This window comes from Rhipicephalus sanguineus, chromosome 4 (assembly GCF_013339695.2).
Source record: "Rhipicephalus sanguineus isolate Rsan-2018 chromosome 4, BIME_Rsan_1.4, whole genome shotgun sequence".
Lineage (NCBI taxonomy): Eukaryota > Metazoa > Arthropoda > Arachnida > Ixodida > Ixodidae > Rhipicephalus > Rhipicephalus sanguineus.
The window spans coordinates 146,810,511-146,828,951 of record NC_051179.1 but is presented as its reverse complement, the minus strand read 5'-3'; positions in this window follow the sequence as shown (position 1 = coordinate 146,828,951).

Here is an 18,441-nt window from a genome sequence, read left to right as displayed (position 1 = left end):
GACGACGCATACTGCCTTGTAATTGTGATTACAGCCTCGGCCACGTCCATGTAGAGCGCGCGAGCTGCCGGTTTTTGCTCTGCGGGTCGACACCTTGAGGCAGTTTCGGGCTCTGACGTGGTGTGTCAGGTGCATGCGCGACCTAGTAGTCAGGCTGACCACTTCAGAGCCCGAAACTGCCTCAAGGTGTCGCCTCGCAGAGCAAAAACCGGCTGCTCGCGCGCTCTACATAGACGTGGCCGCAGCTGTACATCGCAATTACCATGAGCAATGAAAATTACACTACTGCTGCTATGCTATTATTATTATTAATATGTTATTATTATTATTATTATTATTATTATTATTTATTATCATAAAAAGTGGTAAAAAATCAAAGCATATCCACGGAGTGAATGATGGTGAGTGGGCGAAGCTGCGGAGGTTCATCGGTAAACCGTGAATCTTCCGTGAATTCTGCCCAGTGCATCATCACCGACGTGAGATCGGGCGCGTTTATACTAAAGGTTCGATGAGAGTTATGACGACTTGCAGCTCACTTTAATTTTACATGCACGCTGTGAATTTTCATTGTTTAGAAAACCATTGGTTTAGAAAACATCTGGCGTCTTTCGTTAAGCAGCTGGCGTCTTTTCGTTTTGCTTTAGAAACACCTGGCGTCTTTTTGTTTTGCTTTTAGAAAACATCTGGCGTCTTTCGTTGGTTTATTTCATCAATCAACGGTGTTTTGAACAAATTTTTATTGTTTAATCACGCACAGGAGAAATGTCACCAGGCACTACCCTGGAGGTAAACAATGGCTGCTAATGGGAATGAGAGACAGAAGGGCTTTTAGCTAACACTTACACTTCTACTTCTACTAACGTTTCCTACTGGAACATGCCAATGGCTGCTAATGGGGAATGAGAGACAGAAGAATTCGGCTTTTAGTTAACGCGCACGCTGCGAATTTTTTATTGTTCAACAACGCACAGGAAAAATCTCCCACCGGCACCACCTTGGAGGTGAAGGTCTGGTACTAGCGTTACGACTGGTTACGCACTACTACGACTACGGCTACGAGGGACGAACGGGTGCCGCCTTAAGGAGCTTCGCCCCTAAAAGTTCCTGCATCAGTTAGTTTTATTTCTCGAGAGTTATCCGAAATCTACGAGAACGTCAATGCCGTGCGTACGCAAGCGTCTACTGTAATGTTTTCCAGACTATTCAATTTGTAATCATAATGGTGTAACACATGACTCCAAATGCTTGTTAAGCTTTCTTTTTTTCCTGTCCGAGGCAGGCGATATGCACGAGAGGCTATGATAGGCCATGCATTTCTTGAATGCAGCACATAAGCATGAAATGGGGGCAGTTCGATGCCCTGGAATTACCTAATTTCCGAGTGAGGCATTTTCATCCGCAGCGGAAAGTTGAGAGAACCATGCGATTAGTATTGTTCACAGTTCGATTGATACGAACGCGTTCCTCCTTTACGTTTCTTCGTATTACAAGACAGTGTGCATGAGGGGACTGGCTTGCAACGAGAAAAGAAGGTGGCATGCGGCGCGAAATTCTGTCAGCCGTTCTGTGGCACAGTTCCTTGTAAACTCTGTAAATATTTATCGTAAATATTTTATGGCTTCTATCTCTTGCGTGTAGTCGCAATCGCCGTCAATGTTTGGTGGAAGCGAGCGGTTGCGGTAGTACCGCATACTTGATGTGCAGTATGATTTCATATAACAATGGGCAATGACTCACGTAATCATCGTTCGGCTATATAAAATAGGCATCGCCGTTTTTTATCGTCACTTTCAAGTTCTAGTGCAAAACCTTGAAAAGCATTTTTAGTCTCATAGCCCGGCTGGCTGTGGTTTATATGAGCTTAACCGGTGAGCAGTCTCGACAGATAAACCTCAAATCCTTTCACTTCAGCAATACGCGAAAAAGGCATCGCTCTGGCTAGTGTGAGCACTACGATGACGGTGCTTTTCTGCAATTTGTCGAAGGCGCCTCCTTGCCAGAATACAGGCTCGAGCCAGAGGCGTTATCTCTTCAAAACTTTCGGTCGCTTGCAATCTGTGTCTTTTTTCTGTGAATCTGTTCGCTCTTAGCAATTTTCAGCAAAATACACCAAGAGAGACGCAGGCGTTTGGCCTACCAATGAAGACGAGTACGATATGAGCGAAAGTGACAGCCGTGAAAAATGTATCCGGTTGCACTCAACGTGAAAGCTCTAGGCAGTGCGCGGCAGTGATTCGCCTGCCCTTCAGCGACGCTCGCATTCACAGACGAGAGCGCCGGCGTTCCAAACGTGCAACCCTCTCGGCGTCCACGGCGGGAAAGGAAACCTTCATTCGTGGTGCAGTATCGCCCTCTCGCCTCCTCCTTTCCTTCCTCCTCACCATCACTTGTCTGTTTCGTCTCCTTGATATACTATATTATACACGGGTATATTATGTTTACCCTCCCCCTCCTCCTTTCCTTCCTCCTCACCCTCACTTCCCTTTCCCGCCCCCTTGCTACAGTGTACAATGTACAGCTGTGCTATATTCTACCCTCCCCTCCTCCTTTCCCTCGGTGGAGGCGAAAATGCTTGAGGTCCGTGTACATAAATTTATGTGTACGTTAAAGGCCCCAGGTGGTCGAAATTTCCGGAGCCCTCCACTACGGCGTTCCTCATAATCATATCGTGGTTTCGGGACATACTAAACACCAACAATCATTATTATTATCATTCCTCCTTTCCCTCGTCCTCATCTTCTCTTCCCTTTCCATTCTAATATACAAAACTATGCCATGCGCTACCCTCCTCCTGTGTTTTCCCTTCCCCTCAGCCAATCTTTTCTTTCCAAGCTATTGCTGTACTATATTACACATGGCTATGCTATGCTTCACATTCTCCCCTCCTCACATCACTTCTCCTCACCCTCACTTCAATTTCCCGCCCCCTTGCTCTAGTACTTACTATACATGGCTATGCTATGATTCGCCCTCCGCCTCTTCTTTTCCCTCCTCCACACGTTCACGCCTCTATCCCTCCCACTTGCTATACCATATCATACATGGCCATGCTAGACATGACTACGCTATACATAGTTTTTCCTGCGTGACGACACGAGATGACAGCATACGACAGCCCGGGCCTCCCAAAGTGCTCCGCAGTTAAAAGATGGCTCCAGGGTAATGCATAATACAGGGAGTGCTCGGGAGGACGCTCGCGTGCGGTTATGCTGAGACGTTGAAAAAACCGTTGCAACTTTCGTTCTCCCCGTAGACTGCTTCGTAAACATCGGTTTTAATTGTCCATGCGATCTGCCGCAATCACTTTTTCTTTTATTGTTGGTGTAGACTTACAAATGTACGCCTACACACATTTTGTCTTTTAGAAGCCCTGAGTAGTTATTAGGTGGAGCATTTGCATTGCAGAACAGAACATTGCCATCTCCTAATTGCATGTTTCTCCTAGTATTAAGCCACGTACTAACAAACTAGCAACTTCAATATCTCCAGCTAGAAAAGAGAACAGCGATGATAAAGCTTCCCTAATTTCCTCACAACCTTGGTTAGCATATTTCTACATTTTTGTTTTTACAGCCATTCTCTTATACGGGAGTGTCTCAAAAAATCATATATTTTTAAGCAACAGCTATGATCGCTTTCTCATAATCTATCGGCTGTATTTTATTGAGTTAAAGACTACTGTCGCAACCTGGAATCCTGTCAAGATAACAATTCACGATCATGTTACCGAGAATTCGTGCCAGCTATTCCTATGCCTTGGTTTCACAACCTGCCTTCACTAATCTTGATTTGGGTTGACAACAAGTACTCACCTTGTCTCGAGGAAGTCCCAATGCACAGCAAGCATCGGCTGCTTTCTCTAGATTAGCCGCATTCCGCGCAAATAGGGTGAGCCAACATCCGAGAGAAGCGAAATACTTAGCCGTGCTTTCGCCAATGCCCGACGAGGCACCTACCGGCCGGAAAGAGAGAAACAAAATTGCTGGGCAGAGAGCACCGTACAGCGAGGCTGCTATGCTAGGCACCCGCAGCACGAGAGGATGAGCATACTGTGCTGCACGTTGAGGCAAAGCATTAATTTTTCGAATAAAACCACGTGGGGATCTTTGTTTATACAGAATAGGGCAAAAAAACAACAAACACTTAGATAAGATTGCACTACTTTTAAGATAAATAAAATAGTGAATAGGTACACACATTCGCAGATCTAAACCTGTAACGAGCCTGACAACTGCTGGCAAGCAGTTCGAAATGTTGCGTTTTGCTTTATCTTTTCTAATGTTCCCCTTCTTCTTGATTGTTGATTACAAGATCAATGAACGATTATGCACGTTATGGCAGGCCAATCTTTTTAAAAAATCTCGCGTGGCCATAACATGTTTCTTGGACGGCGTACATGTGTTGTGTGTTTTTGATTGCCGTTAGATTTACCCGCAACATACATATGACAGACTACATAGTTGTGCAACGTGATACGTCAGTAACACTTTATGTTCGAGTCATTATGAGAACCTACCACTTATGATGGCCACTTTTACTTTTAGGTCATGCATAATGTGACCAAGTGAACGTCAGTCGTATGTTAGTATCCCGGATGTGCGCAAGAAGTAGTGCGGATTGCTGGGCCTTACTCTGAAGAATTATGAAATAAACATGAACTCTAGCACAGTGCGTTTTACATTTCCAAATGTCTCGCCAGGCGTTGTTAGCTATCGGTTTTCCTTTACGAGGCCTTAATGGCGTTGCAATAATGACGACTGAAACCACCGTAGCATACATCCATTTCGGCTCCACTAACACATGCTGTTTCGTAGGCTCTGTTCTTCTTCTTTCTTTTTCATTTGACCACAGTGCTCTATATCCCGCTATACGTGATATCTGATGTGACTGGGCTTACATGTTCATAACAACGAAAATTCAGAAAGCGGAATAAGGAATTGAGAAGAAGGCGAGCCCCTCGGCTCTCGTCCTTCTCGATCATTACGTAGGACACAAATCGTTATATTCCGCTAAATTTGATTCACCGAGGTTCCATGCAAGAGGACATCCAGCAGTGTCCTTAACCCTAAACATTCACGCTCTTCGTTGTGCTTGAGGTTGGCAAGACGATGTTGACGAGATGGCTGCTGGCCAGTACAAGAAGCAAGACGAAGAGCGCAGTTGTGCGCGCGTTCTTGGATTGTCGGCCATCGTTCACCAAGGCCTTATCTTTCGAAGAGGCTTTATTCATTACATTTGTGACATACTGTACTGGTGGAGGCGTTGGGCGCATAATCCAATGGCTGCACCCTTGACTCGACTCAGTTGAGCAGTCTAAGAGCGATTATCATTGTGTACGTGCGCACCAGCCATCGTCTCCAAGGGCTCAAACCAGAGTGCGTTCTGTTACCCAATCATATCATGATGCCAAGCTCAAACTGCAGTTTTCTGCTGCAGCTGTTGCGCCGGCGCTGTTATTCATCTACAGCAAGTTACATGCACCGATTGTGTTCCATGGCGATGCTACTCAAGACGTGGAAGTTTGGCTAGATCGTTTCGAGTGGGTCGTCGAATGCAACGGGTGGAACGAAGAGCCAAAACTGCTAAATACCTAGGGCGTCGGGATGTTTAAAGGGACACTAAAGAAAAAAAATTACAGCATATCCACGGGTGAATGATGAAGAGCTTGGGCGCAGCTCCTGAAGCAATCATGGTCTCGGGATTCGCTTCTCGTTGAGCCCGTTTCGCAGCGGCGTCCTTGGCGCGCACCGTCAAGCGAGCGCTACGAAACACTGCCGCCAAGCGAGCGCCCGCCGCTGCGCATCGTCCATGCTTGGCCAACGATCCGACATGTACGGCGACGATCCAGGAGAATGAGAGAGGCGCTCGCTCCCGGCGCATCCCCGCGCAGCCCGCACAGCAGCCAATCGGAGAGCAGCGGCACTTCCAGCGCCATCTAGTGTCGATTCACACAAGCGTCATATTGTACACAATTCTATTGGACCAACGCCATCTAGGAAATGAGACGAGAAATGGTGATGACGACACAGATTGTGTACAGCGCCATCTAGAATATCGTCCCTGAACAGCAGTTTGTACTTCTATGAGACAGCGCCATCTATTGCATCATACGGGAGATCCGTTTACGCCGGACAACGGAGACGTGACAAGGTTAGACTAAGAGGAGCTACGCCCCTAAAACAATGAATTGGTTTAGATTGATAAAGTGTGCTCGGAGAACTCTTGTGCAGTTTATTTCGCCACCATAGGTTTATTATTAGAGGAAAAAACCAAGTTCAAAGGTTCATTTTTAAATTTCGCGCCGAACTTTGTAATTCGTGACGTAAAAGACTTCAACGAACATTTTACGTATTTTGGCGCCACTGGCTCGACGAAATTTCCACAAACTCGTTATGTCAAGTCTCTGGCCCCCTCAGAGGACAATGTACTTCGATTTGACCGATTAGGAGCTACGTAGGCCCAAGCAGGCGCCGTCAAAAATATCTGACGTCACGGCAAATGGTGCCGGAATTCCAAGGTGGCGTCGCCACCTGTATTTTCTTTTTGAGTGTTTTCTCGCCTATTAAGCGTCTTCGCGCAGAAAGCGTGGTGTTTTTGGTATCGTGGAAGACTACGTTACTAATGCGAGAAAAATGGTTTTGCTGTTTAGTGTCCCTTTAAATAACATGCAGCAGCATTCCATGTATAAAAAAAAAGATATTTATGGGCTTTAGTTGTACAGCCTAATTTTTCCTCGTATGAAATGCATAATCTGGGATATGTCAACTTTTCTTTAATCCCAGTGGACTCACAAAGAGTCGCTTCATTGCGGCTCTTTATTGCGATGTTAACTCCTTACACTTTCTTTTCTCACGGATTGAAACGCAACATCAAGACTTCAAGCATAAATGTGGCATGCGCAGCTGGTCAAGCCGCCTCATTTCATCATGAATCTCGTAACTAAAGGTAATGTTGGCTCGGATATAAGTCTGCGAATAAATTTTACGTCCATACGAGGCGAACTAAAGATGACGGAGACGAGAGTACGTTCGATACTTAGCCCTAAATTGACACGTTGCAGTCTGAGCTCGGTAGATGTATGAAAACAATTTTACTGCCGCCCCTATGCGCTCATTTACCTCACATTATGGTGCTATACAAAAAACATGGCGAAATCATTTCGGCACCAAAAAAAGGATATTGCAGCCCGTTAAGGAGTATCAGTGCCGCATTTTACGATTTCAAAGCATTTCCCTTGCCCCGAGAACAGATTTTCAACAAAAATATTACCGGAGGTCAGGGTAACCAAACAAACATTATGTGCGCTATTATCGGTTTCCGAGCTAAGGATGCACCTGTGTTCGATGCTGCACACAACTCTCTAGGTGGCCTTTAGGCACTCTCCCCCTGTGCTGGTATGAATGTTTTTGAGATTTGTTAATTTTTTTGTGCCGGCCAGTGTGCATCAAGGTATTTGTCCTTTTTTCTTCTCTGCGCCCGTCATCCTCAAAGTTTCCTCGACACCATACTTTCTTTCTCAACAAACAAAAAGGCCAGTCTTGCACAGACTGGGTCGCGCCGAAGAGGTGCGTCCACTTGCGCGACTTCGAACTCTCTCCTCCCATGCTCGTTACGACGCAAGACGCCTGCCAGTCACCTTCGCCAAAGGTCATTTTGTCTGGTTATGGACGCCTGCTCGAAAGGGACTTTGCCAGAAGCTCCTTTAGAAGTACTCAGGTCCCCTTGTCATTAGCCAGTGCTTGAGTGACGTCACTTACGTCGTCGCGAAAGTGGCAGCTGAGAACTGCCGTTCGCGCAACGCGCAGGTGATGCATATTGCACGATCGAACCCCTCCAACAACCGATCACTCTGACTCGCTCGGTGAGCTTCGTCTTGCCGGGAGGGAAGTGCAACGCGGCGCTGAAAGGAGCAAGAAGGACTGGCGCGAGGGATTGCTGACCGGTGGTTTGCGACCGTCTCTTGTGTTTTCTCCAGCCCTTCGCATTGCAAATAAACCCATCACATCCGTAACAATATGTTGTGCTGACTGCAGAGAACCACTGAGTATATTCAAGGTAGTGGTACTGGACATTCCAGAAGCGCAAATGCAGAGGGGCGCAGCTTCGTGGTTTCAGTGCAGAAAACGCTGCGTTCCTGAGCCTATAGAGCACACAAATGATAAAGGTTGCAGAACTTGAATGGTGCGGCCGTATGAACGCTGTCTCCAGTAAATGGGACAAAACCAGAATTCGTGGCGCAAGATCTCAAACGTCCTCACAGCTGTCTCGCCGCAGCGGTACTTTCAAATGTTCCGCTACGAAAGTTATGACAGTCCAGTGTAGTTTTTAGGAATAGAAAAAAAAGTCACTAAGACAAAGTCCTTACATTCCATAAAAAATTTGTCACTTATGCTTCAAATACTGTGTTGTTAATAATAAAAATGATAATTCTTTCAATGAATATCGCCATTGGCCCAACTGCGGCAGGTATTACGTTTGACGCTACAAAGAATGCATCAGGAGCCGTTCGCACCTGAACAAAGACTGTCTTGTCAAGCTGCCCTTATGGAAATCGCTATCTAGATTACAGAGACGGACGAATTCTGTTAAGCATTCCAAAACGCAAAGTACGCCTACCACCACCTCCCTGCTCCCGGGGAAAAAATTTACAGGGTCCCATACATTCGCCTAAGACGGCTTGAAGGCGAAAACCATGCTGTACGCCATAATTAACCATCATTTTTCGAAGTAGCGAAATGTGCACTACGCGTTTATAAGGCAATGTGTGCACCTATGTAGCTGCACTCTGTGTTGATGCTATGGCTGATGATGATGACGATGAAATATGGTTGAGTTCTTTGTAATGGGTCGCCAGCTTTAAACCAGAAACTGTTTACGCAATTCATACGATGCGACACCTGGTGCGGTTCCACACTTCTGCCGCGCATTAATACAGCTGTTGACGTGAGTGCTCTTAAAAAATTAATAAATAATAAAAAACGTGACTTCTAGAACGACATGACACCTCTATAGGGTCTTTTTCTGTAGAAGTTTCAAGCCCTGGCGTGGGCGTGGGGTATATCGCTTGACTGCCACGGAGAGCGCCTGGGTTCGATTCCTGTTGGAATCCTGGTTTCATTTCTCATTCTGCGCGAGGCCACGTTAGTTTTTGTACGGCAGGCTGGTAAAGGCAAAAGTCGTACAAGGCACTTGAGGTTTTAGCCATAAAAATGAGTACCACAAATTATATAATAGCATGAAAAAGTTCATGAGAGGCGGGGAATTGTATTTCGGGAAAGAGGAAGGTTTTAGTTACGGCTGCTATACGCCTTGTGCACCGCCTATAGAGGCGCCACTGATGCCTGCTTCTTGGGAACCATAAGTGCCGAAGACTTCGCCGAACGACAGCGAGCGGACCCAGACCTCAGGGGCCTTGTGGAATACCTCGAGGGCAGGACCACCGTTGTTCCGAAGGTATTCACGCGCGGACTGACGTCGTTTTTCTTGCGCAATGGTGTTCTCCTAAAGAAGAACTTCTCACCGCTTCGAGCCGATTCACTCCTCGCAGTGCCCTCGACAACCGGCTACACGCCGGTTTCGCCGCGGTCGAAAGGAATAGAACACTGCTGCAGTTAACCGAACAGACATTTATGGCCGCTACGCGCAGGTACGAGTACGCTGCCTATACGCAATGGGTGATCAGGATATAAAAGAACCCACGGAAACATGTCCGTGAAGCCACCAGAGCGAGTCTCCGCCACGGAAACCTTGTGACGCACCGAAAACACCTTTTTAGCGGCCGCGATGAAAGCCCCCTTGTCTGCAGTAACGCCCCTGGCGGGAGGCTCTGTCCCTATTAGCTCCGAGAACGAACACTGGCGGCGCGGCAGTCGCGGCGATGTGACGTCACGGCAAGGACTCGCTTGCTCCGCGGCCGAGGATCGCCTTTTTCTGCGCCCGCCGCGTACCCGCTCTTTCGCGAAACGGTGGTGATTATTGCTCATTCTTGCGATGCAAATCTCCCAAGGTAGAAGGTAGAAGTTTACGCTACTAGGGAAAGTTTAGTAAGCTGCAGAAAGTTTGGATAATATATCTTACAATGGGCGAATTCCCGTCCGAACGGAAGATTCACCGTGAAAATGGTGATGCTGCACGAGAGCAAGACATTCGTTGTTTTCACCGCGTACTCCAAGACATCGGTGCTAAATAATTTACGCTAATGGTTCTAACTTCATTACAACTTGGCGTAGACTCCACGGTTAGAACACGCGTCCCGAAAATTACAAATTAACGTAAGACGTTTTCAATTCACTAACTATATATACATTGCGGTTTATCGTACAAGTTATGCCTGCATTTGCAGATTATCTAGGTGACTTGACAGAATTGCGCCTTCTGCTACAGGAGACTAGATGAATCTGTCTATCGTAAAGAATCACTTCGGGAAATTAAACAAAATAATACTGCCACGCACACAATGGTTTCGGAGATTCTGAGGTGTTAGTATACTTGGATTATGTAAACATTTCTTCTCAACACTCGTCTGGGATTATGTGGCCCTATACCCAGGATTTGCTGAACTGCTGGTGCGATCAACCGCCGGGTCACAAGCGGTAATGTTAAATTCACGTGGGAGCACTGTTGATAACAATCGTCTGCAAAACAAACGCCTGAAAGTCGAAATGAGCGTTTTGAACTGTTTCGATGGCACTCTCAGTGACGTGGCCCACGTATTAATTAAACGTCCTTCGCCTTAATGAGTCAATTAATGGTCTCGCACATCATGTCCACATAAAGGTTGATGATGTTCAGGGGTATATCAAATGCAAACAAAATTAATTTATGAGCTGGCTACCTAAACTAGTACTTATACAAGTGTAACAGCGCCGTTGCTACGATTCTGCATGAAGACACAATCTGACAGCAGTAAGAAGTTTCCGCAATTAACCTGACCTTTTTTATGTTATGAAATGAAGCCCCGAAATTATTGCGAGAAAAACGTGAAACTAAACAACATGATGAGTGAGCGAGTACACAAGAAAAACGAACACAACAACTGCGGCGGTATTCTCGGGCAAGCGGTTTCGAGATATTTTTCGAAGCTCAATACTGCATGCGCTTTCGTAACCGTGCGCGGGGCTTAGCACACCGGCAAGAACGCTGTCCGCCTATCGCGGATGCGTCCGATGCAAATAACACTTGAGGAGGCGAAGCCATAATATTTTTTAAAGTAATCGCCCGTGAACAACGCAACCTAATAATGTGAATAAGGTATCTTCCGTGTCAAGACCGCGATATGATTGTGAGACACGCGGCAGATTACTTTTGACCGCCTCGAATTCTTTAACGTGCTCCTGTATCTAAGCAGAGGAATGTTGCTTTTCACGCCCGTCGGAATGCGGCTGCTGTGGTCGGGACTCGGACCCATCCCCGATGTTAGCAGCGCGACATAACAACAAATCTCATCACCCCTTTCAAAATGTGCACGACGGCGCGCGGGCACCGTTGGGGACTGTGAAGAAAAAATACATATAACTTTTTGTCGTTTTACTAGGAACATTATCGATGCTGTTTTCGTCATTCATCTGAAGCTTGAGACAGGCAAAAAGCGAACGTAAACAGCGGAACGGCGCACGAAGCAAGCGCGTGATATGCCGGCGCGTCACGGCGGGCGTCGAAGAGTCCTTGCCGTGACGTCATCCACGCCTCCCGCCAGGCGGCGCCACCCCAACTTCTCGGGGCTAATACGAAACTTGGCCCGAAGTTTCGTGACCAGTAGAAAAGTATTGAGGGACTATGCTATAATCTTCGACGACGCCCCATGGAGTACCAACCCGGTGACCGTGTGTGGGTCTGGACGCCGATACGCCGACGTGTGCTCAGTGAAAATCTTCTTCGGCGATACTTCGGGCCATACAAGGTGCTTCGACGTCACGGCGCTCTTGACTACGAGGTCGTCCCGGACGGTATTACGAACTCCCAGTGACGCCGCGCACGACCTGAAATCGTCCATGTCGTGCGCCTTAAGCCGTTTTTTGCGCGTTAGCGAACCTGGGGACTCTACTTTTTCCTTTGTTATTGTAATTTATTTGTGTATGCACTTGTTTTTTTTTTCCTTTCCATGTTCTGTTGCAAGCATCGGGACGATGCTTTTACAGCTAAAACTGTTATGAGATCATTTTACCGGCCGTTTTTGGCGCCGTAGTTGTCCGCCGCCGCCGCCGCCGGTGTCCGTAACCAGCATAGCTCGAAATAAGAAAAAAAAATTCCAGGATGGAACGAGGTTCGAACCTGGGCCCTCTGCGTGTGAGCCCAGTATTCAACCTCTGAGCTATGCTGGTTTTTTTTTTTTTGCTTTATTGCCTGCTTCCAGACATAAACCACATCACAAACACATAGAATAAGTTCGATTCCCCTCTGAGCTATGCTGGTGCTTGAAACTGCTTTGCAAAAAGGTCCTATACAGGCTTCATGTCGGGAAGGAACCACATTAGCATATGCAATATAGCGTGGTAGAAGAGTAAAATAAGCACCAAGCGTCGCACAACGCGAATTCTGTAACCAGTCGTCACACAATGCGAATTGCGCAACGAGTAGTTTCTTGAATGCTTCCAACCCATTACAAAGGGCTCTGCCATAATTCTTCGTCGTCATCAGGCACAGCATCAACAAAGTGCGCATAACGCCTTACATGCGTTTAGCAGGTACGACAGCTCTCCGTAGAATGACGAAAGATGGCACAGTGCCTGCTGCCCTGCTTCTCAAAAATTACAATGATTTATAGCGTAGTGGGTTCCTCGCAAGTGCACTTGTATTAGTTGCCAAAGAAGCCCATAAGCGCATGATCCATTTCCTCGGGGTCTCAGTAAAGTTCTTCGCCTCCCCCGTCTCTCTCCCACTTCAAAATATGTTATACAGCATGACGGGAGAGGGAAATAGCGGCCGGGCGTCACCCAATGCAAATTACATAACCGGTGGGCCGTTTAAAGCTTCCAACCCATTACAAAGGCCTGAGCCATAATTCTTCATCGTCATCAGTCGTCGCGTCAAGAAAGTGCACATAATGCCTAACAGACGTGTAGCTGGTGCCTCGTTTCTCCGCAGAATGACGAATAATGGCTTAGTAGGTGCTTCCCACCTTCACAAAAATTGTGATTTATGGCGTAGTGGGTGCTTTTCTAGTGTACTTGTATTGTAGCCCCAAGAGTGCTTACAACGGACTCTAGAAACGCCGCTCTTCCAGCTTTCGCTGTGCCTGTGCTGCGGTAGAGTGTACTAGAACAGGGGAGTGCTCGGAACGGCCGCAGCACCAATGTATAGAAAGTGAAGCCCAAACAGGGTCAATCCGCTTGTAGCGCTGCGATCGGTAGTCTGCAATGTGTCGTTGTTTAAAGAGTTGCGCGCGGCTCCGCGAAAGTGGTGCAGTGGTACAATCCCCGCTTCCCACTCAAAAGGCCCGGGTTCGAATCGCAGCTGTACAGGGTGTGTTTTTATTCGTAGTGTCTACCTTCATAGCTGTTTTGGTTTCCCTTACTTTCTTAAAACTAGCTTCAGTTGCTATGTATTGCTACAAAAAGTAACGCAAAATGAGAAGTAAAATAGAAAAAAAATTCACAGTGAGCGTAGTTATTTGAAGCGCCATCCCGCGGAATTCAACAAAAACAGAAGGTATGGCCCCCGAGATTGAATCCCACGAGATGGTGCTGCAAATAACTATGTTAACTGTGAATTTTTTTTATTTTACTTCTCATTTTGCGTTACTTTTTGCAGCAATACGTAGCAACAGAAGCTAATTTTAAGAAAGTAAGGGAAACCAGTACAGCTATGAAGGTAGACACTACGAATAAAAACCCACCCTGTACAGCTGCGATTCGAACCCGGGCATTTTGAGTGGGAAGCGGGGATCGTACCACTGCACCACTTTCGCGGAGACGCGCGCAACTCTTTAAACAACGACACATTGTAGACTACCGATCGCAGCGCTACAAGCGGATTGACCCTCTTTGGGCTTCACTTTTTGAAGCTCGTTCCGGGCACTCCCCTGTTCTAGTACACTCTAGCTGCGGTTTCAGCGCAGGCCTGGCGTTTTTTCAGAGGGGGGCAATGCGACGCCCGCTTCTTCTTTTATTTTGATGTGTTCGAGTTTGACCAGCAAGGACGGTTATCAACGCTCGACGCTGGCCGCGAAGCAGTGTTCGAGAAGCTTCACGATTTTAGTAGATCGTTTTTTTTAAGATTGCGCGCCGCACGCGAATGTTCCAGCTTTGCCGGGAGGTAACGCCGCCACCAGCGATATTGCTGGAAAGTTCCATAGCGCCTGTATAAAAGCCGACGCGCTTGACCGCTTGTTAGTTGATCGACGGTCGACGCTCTGTTCGCCGCTATTAGTGTATTGCTGTAGCTTTCAGTTTCTCGGCCACAAGTTCGGCGTAATAAAGAGTTTCATCTCGAAGCGCTGACTGCTGCCTTCGTCGACGTCACGACCACGTGACAATATTGTAATGCGCCAACATTAGGTGCATTTGAAGCGCGCCTACTCGTGCGAGCTGCAAGCAGGGGCAAGAGCGCCTCCTGAGCAGTTGAACGATAATCTATTTCCGCAATTAGCAATTATTTGCAATTCGCGCTTTAGCGTGGCATGCAGTGGTTCTCTATAACTGATATTTTGTATTTAGTTGCTTTCATACTCGTATTACCTACTATATTACTAATTAATAGTTATTATTAAGCATCACACCACCGCGATAAAGCGAACGCCAAAAGCGTGCCCTGATGACAGGCTAATCTGATAACGTTGGTAAAGCACAACACCCACAAATTTGCTAGTGACATGTGTCCCGCAAAATAAAAAAGTTAATGCACTTGCACTTCTCCCTTGTGAACGTCCATGTGTACATGGCACTCCCCCTTGCATAAATGACGCAGTACGAATTTAAAAAAAAATACGCATTACGGTCCTCCTCAATGAAACAGCTGTTCTCCAGAAAATAATGGTTCGTTTGAATTGGTTGTATACTATATTCACAGCAGTGGACAGGTAGGCTTGTTCACAATTCAGAATGTTACATACATAACACAGAAACACGAGGACTATAGTAAATAGGCACGAAACTGGAAAAACTCCGTCATATGTGCACTTCCTCGTCCACCTACACAGTATGTTGAAGTTCACTTATACTATACAACAGGCACCTTCCATTGTGCTACGATTGATAAAATATCACCCAACCTACAATAGAACACAGTGATGACTTGTTGCCTAACTGCCTGTCGCCCATTTCTCCTCCACAGTGTGTTCTAATGTGTAAATCATCTGTTCTACTTGTTTGGCAATAAAACACAAGCCGTTACATTGAGCGAGCAGTGTTTCACCAATTTGTATTGCATGCAGCAGTTCATTACTCTCATTTGCATGCAGGAGAACTAGTCATACCTCAACTGATACAAGAAACAGCGTTTGCGCTATTTTATTAGAATCAAAACAGTAGCAGTTCTCATGTCAGTGTAAGCGCATGTATATTCCCATTTTTGTGCACAGAACCGGCACCCAATACTGAACATATGGAACAACATATACAGTAGAGCCCAAACACTATATATCATTCACAGCAGTAAAACAACCTGAAAGTAGTGTGTACAACCTCCTCATAATGACTACTGATATGTGCATTTCGCAGTGCCAGTATGTAAGCTCAATCCAAACAAATGGGATGCGCAAGGAGCTTGGTGTGAGCCTACACATGAAGGCAACTAAATTAGTACAATAAGGCTAGCTTTGCTCTGGCGAAATATGCAACCCCGCAGATAGGCATGTTCTAGCTTTTTTATTGCATTAGTTTGCACTAAGCCATCAAAACATGTCACACATGATCATACAGTTGAGTTTCCTGCAAAAAAAGTCTAAAATTGATTGTAGATCCACTTGCCACAATTTATAAAAGCACTCAGCAACGCCCACAAAATGACAACGTTGCATTCATATATTGCTGCACATACTTGCTCACATATATCTGAAAACTAAGCTAAATTTCTGGAATTATGCATGGGAACTTGTCTGCGTTATCACATGACTACAATGTACCAATGCTTATATTATGCATAATTAGTACATCTATGTTTACAATGTATCCATGCCAGCTAGTGCCATCTGCAACTTAAAGTTTATCTTTAATTCATCACTTCATGCTAATGCATAATTACCATATTGCAAATTAAGCCCAGCATTGTGGCTGCAAGTTCAACTTGAAATTAGGCAATAACGTGCCCAAAATTAAAAATTTTCTATAAATAGTGGCTGATGGCATGACACATTGGATCCTAGGACTTGATATGCCATGAGGTTGAATGAAATTTGACCACGCACTTATAGAGGCTCTAAAGCAGTCAGTACTTAAGTTCATCGTTCAAGTGGGAAAACAAAACCGCAACACACAATGAAATGAAGGGGACAGGATGACATCGTTCTAGGAACTGAAGCAACTTGGCCTTTTTAGACATGTTTTTACTCTTTCTGCGACTGGGTGATTCTTTAATTTTGTAGTTCTTTCATACTCTGTGTGTGTATCTTTCTGTTGTTTACATTAAACTTCAGTTGCTAGTAGCGCATCGTCCTGTGCGTTTCATTCTCATTTTCTTGAGCTGTGGGTTTTTTCCTCACTTTCTTTAACTATTAATACACATTACCTCGCCTACTGAGCATTTAAGGATAAAGTTTGCTGAATAAAGCCGGTTCCACTCAGTGTCATTTTCAACAATGCAAAATTTTCAAATGCACAAGCTACTGTAAAGGTTGCACGCAGTATAATGCATAAAACTCTGCATCAATCTCAGTATTTGCTAAAATGCTGTAAGGTGTATGCAATTTTAGAGATAGTGTACAGCGAGGCACAGTGAAATGTTCCCACAATACACTGTCTCGTACAAAAGCAATGGGCGAGCAACTCTTGCTGCTTTGTCAGAAATGTCTTCCTGAAAATGATGCAAAAAGAAGTTCAATAAGCTTTCTGTATCCATAAAAATCAATTTCTCGCCAAGGACTCACACTTCACTATACGTATTGCAGACCTTTTAACAAAACATGAAACAAATGCAAAATTGTGAGGCTGCTAAGCAGTTTCTTGTGAACTTTTGACTTAAAGTACACAGTGCGAAGAATACACGAAGGTAAAGAAATGCGAAACAACACCAGAAGTGTTACTCTTTTCCTGTGTACCGCCATTCGGGTAGATTTCGATATCAGTCAAGTTAGCATTACAGTGTAAAGAGGTGAGAATGTTAGTGAGGTTCACTGCGTATTTGAACAAGCATGAAAACAGCATAACAGAAAACAAATTTGGCCTCAATGCACATTTAATCACATGACAGCGTGATAATAGCGGCTTTTTTTTTTGCTTTGGTGTATACTTCTTGTAAGCACTCTGCTTCATTTATGCTTTATCGCAAGGAAGAAAATTATGTTGTACACACATCTTTTTTCAATCCGCATTCGCGCATCGATTGCGCGGCCTTGCGAAGCATGTGCTATATTCACAGGAGTTTCTAAACACGCATTATACATCGTCGCTAGGTGACCTTAATGACTTTTCGTTTCTTTCTTTTTTTCGATTTTTCATTGCACTTTTCACGCGACGCAATGTGCAGAACGACACCTACCGCTGCCCGAGCGACGATAAGGACGCACGAACAGAGGAAACATAAGTATTACTTACCATTGTGTTCCCGATAGTACCGCGAGTAAGACCCGCAGCAAGGCACATTGCACTGTCGTCAAACCACGCATTTCACGTCCAGCGGCGATGGCAGGCACAAAACGCGCGCACACGGCCGACACAGCTGGGCACTATGGGCAGTTCAGAAGCGGCGTTCACAAGGCCAAGGTAATCCCATGACGGCTTTGCTTGGGCATCCCGCACGCTGCTAGGGCCAGCCTAAAACGACTCTCTTCTCGCGGTTCTTTTTTTTCCTTTGCACGCGCATACGTCGCCACGCTTTCTCAAATCTCGCTTGTATTCCGACGCGTCTGATTGTCTGATTTCCTCACTCTCGCCGACGAGCAGGCGGGCTGCAGCGGTCCGAAGGTCGGAAGGTATTTTATCTCGTTTTCTCCCGTTCACAGCGGCCACCTAAAAAGAATCGTTTCTTTTTCTATTTCGCGTCGCGTTTTCTCCGCATGCATTTTATTCCGTGCGCTGAGGCAGGCCGCCTTGGCCAGTTCGTTATCTAAAAGCGTATACTGAGTGTACACGCCGTGCCAATGGGCTACACCGAGGGCTTGCCTGCTTTTCCTTTTAGTTTAATTTTGATTTGATGGAAAAACGACATAAGCGAAGTAACGATATTAGCAGTGCGAAGTATCAGTATCAGTGCGACATAAGCGAAGTAACGACAGTATCAATGCAAATAGATCGCGTCAGCGCTTACAACCAATACGCGATAGACCGCGCCGCGCACCGAGAAGCA